Consider the following 3,408-nt stretch of genomic DNA (forward strand, 5'->3'; position numbering starts at 1 on the left):
TGACAAACATATCCCTCTATACTTACCTTAGACACATAATAGTCCTTTTAGAGATTGATTTACTTATCATGTGTTACTGGAACCCTTTTCCCTCAAAGTGAACATACACAAGAAAACCGCACTATTATTTTTAAAACTTTATTGTAGTGCTGAATATGAGTAAAATTATTATTGCGGGTGTAAAAATAACAGGAGGGATCATAAAAGAAAAGAACATTATCAAAGCAGGCAACATGCCATATTTTGAAGAATCTCTATGCAGTAGAAGTACCAACTCTTTGCTTTTGTTGCAGATGTTGATTATCTAGAATGTCTTGTTGGTGATGGAGAAGATGATGATAAGCTATTCTTCATCTCAAATCCTCAAGGTGAAGGATATAGGAAAGCAAATCTGAGAAGTCTGCCCCCCCACCCCTTCTCGGCGTTTTTGTGTAGAAGAATAGGTTACTGGGTGGTCACTTTGTCCCCCTTCCGACCTCCTGCTGAAAATTCCACCTTGGTAGTATGGGCGCAGAAGGTTTGAGTAAATCTGGCTTGCAAACTCTTTATGCATCTATAAGAAAAACTGGCTCTTCTTTTTACAACTTGGATTATTCACATTTGCTCTGCTATTGCTTTTGTGCCTCAAAACACAGAAAACCAACAAGGGTGTCAGTGCACTATACGCACTCTGAGAAACGTTCTAGCAGTTCATTTATTTGGTGTGGAATATTTGTATGTAATTTGTGACTCAATTCCAGACTAGAGCAGTGGTGCTTGACCTGTGGTATGGAGATCACTGGAGGTCGCGAAGCCTACTCGGGGGGGGGGGGGTCTGCTACTGCTTAGGAAATTAAATAATATTAACACATTAATAAAGTTTATATAAATAAAGAAGAACAATTAAAAATGTAAAACGTTAAAATGTTCTGCAAATGAAGTTAACATCCTCATATTGATTGGCGGGAGAAGCGCAAGTACATCAAACTCAACATAGAGTGGATGATGAGTGGCCTCAATTGAATTTGGAAGGCTCCATCCATCCCATTAAAATAAAATAAAAAAAATAAGTTATGAATGAAGTAAAATATTAACACATTAATAAAGTTTATATAAATAAAGAAGAACAATTAAAAATGTAAAACGTTAAAATGTTCTGCAAATGAAGTTAACATCCTCATATTGATTGGCGGGAGAAGCGCAAGTACATCAAACTCAACATAGAGTGGATGATGAGTGGCCTCAATTGAATTTGGAAGGCTCCATCCATCCCATTAAAATAAAATAAAAAAAATAAGTTATGAATGAAGTAAAATATGTCAGCATTTGTGTATTTGTTTGATGAACACTTGTTTCTGTATTTTTTGCATATTGCTTTGCAGTTCAAATCATCAGAAATGCTTTGATTGTGGCCCTTGGCTCCTAGTAATGACTCAGTGGAGGGGTTCCTCAGATTCAAATGATGATTCAGTGGCGGTGCCAGAGAACCAGTGATGATTAACTGCTCTAAAAGTTAAAAATTTTCTTTCTCTTTTGCCATTCTCGTTCTCGGTCAAAGACTTTCTAAGTCGCAGCTGAGCTGGGGCTAGCATGTTCGGCGTTAACACTGTGTACCGCCAGGCAGGTCATCTGCAATCATACATCCTATTACTTTCACCAAACAGAAACCTTTGGGATGATATTGTCAGTGTCACAGACATCCTCTGCAGTGCTTAATTTGTAAAACATTAAGTGCTAGGGCCCTTTTCAGGAGGCCCCCTGCAGCTTCCATCAACCATTGCCCGTCAGCGCTACCAATGACAGTACCAGCATTACTAATAACCATCTCACTTCTACAAGTGGGACAATTCTGACTGCTCCAGGCAACCCAAAACTATAGCATTGATGGCAGATATCGTTAATTTTGAATGAATATTGAATTATTAAACACTGTTTGTCTGCTCATCTCAAAATTTGATAGACAGTGCCATCATGTGGTAGATTGTCGTTAGAGCCGGTGTTGAGAATAAAGTGACGGTGCCAAGCACCGGAAACCACCGGCTGTAATTAAGCACTGAATCCTCTTGTCAATAACAAATGTGAGTAAAGCCTAATCTCCAGGTCAACACTTATTTCTGCTTACATGGGAACATGCAGAGGAGTGAAGAACACTGTGTTGTCTTCAGTGATCTCAGGGGATATCAGTACCCATGCTGAGACCATCCACATGGGTAATGCCAATTGCCAGAGCAGGACACCATACTACAGAAGAAGTGGGAAATGAGTAAAGATGTTGGAGGAGCATTTTGGCAATAATTGTCATAGCCACAACTGAATATAGAAAGAAGAGTCTGCGAGCTGAGAGTAGCTCTTCACTCTTGCATTGGAATGCACTGAGCATGAGTGCTGGAAAAACACCGCGCCTACGTAAACATCTCATGGAAATAAGCAGGAATTTTTCCCATAGAGAAGAGAGGCAGTTCTTTTTAGGTTCAGAGGCTTTTGTTCTCTCCACATTTGTCTCTTCACAACTGGGACCTGGCTCTACAGTCTGGGAAGCTCCAGTTCTTGCTCCACCCAGGGGAGGTGTGTCTTTTTGGCGCATTCCCATGTTTACAAGGTCTTGTAATTCTGGAAATGTGTCAAAAACCATGAGAGTTGTGTGGGAACACCCACACAACGCCCATGGAATGCCTACTCAGGGCAGAGCAACGCAACACAGCGATTTGCGCTGAGTTGCATTAGAACATATTTTGGAGGCACTCAAGGCAACATAAAGTGGCTTTGCATGGTGTAAAAAATATGACTTATGGTTTGCGTCGCATTTACACCACATTGCGTGGTGCAAGAGCGACGCACACGGGGTTAAAATATGGTCCTAAGTGTACATATTCGGAATTAGTGAGAAGATTGTGTAGGAGTTCACACAATTATTCCTTCATAAAGGTTATAATCTTTATTGGGCAGCTCCTATACAGGATACAGCTGTTCAGCAAGCTGTACAAGGCTGGCACTGTGGGTTGAGGTTTAATTCAATGTCATCACAGATGATTCCTTCAGAAGCTTGTTTGTAAGACGCTCCAAACAGTCCACAGTAGTGTGTTGCAATAAAATGGTAACTGTGAAATTCTAAAATAGACAGCAAGTATATGTGCACACTACAATTCATGATGAGGCCACTCCTCGAGTTGCAGTTTGGGGCCAGCTGGCAGAAGTCAACAAGTCAAACTGTATACTTGATTATACGCAGAGCAGATTTAAATCACAAGGTACTTCAATTATATATTTGTGAGTCATAAAACACACTACATAATATAAGAAGTTGGCTACCCACCTGATCGAATAGGCTAAATGCGTATGTTGTCTGTCGTAAGACTAACAAGGAAAGTCTGATGTCCTTTCTTGGCCGTTGTGGCTTGTGTGGACCCACTCTGTTTTCACACCCAAAGT

Source organism: Triturus cristatus, chromosome 4_2 (assembly GCF_964204655.1).
Source record: "Triturus cristatus chromosome 4_2, aTriCri1.1, whole genome shotgun sequence".
Lineage (NCBI taxonomy): Eukaryota > Metazoa > Chordata > Amphibia > Caudata > Salamandridae > Triturus > Triturus cristatus.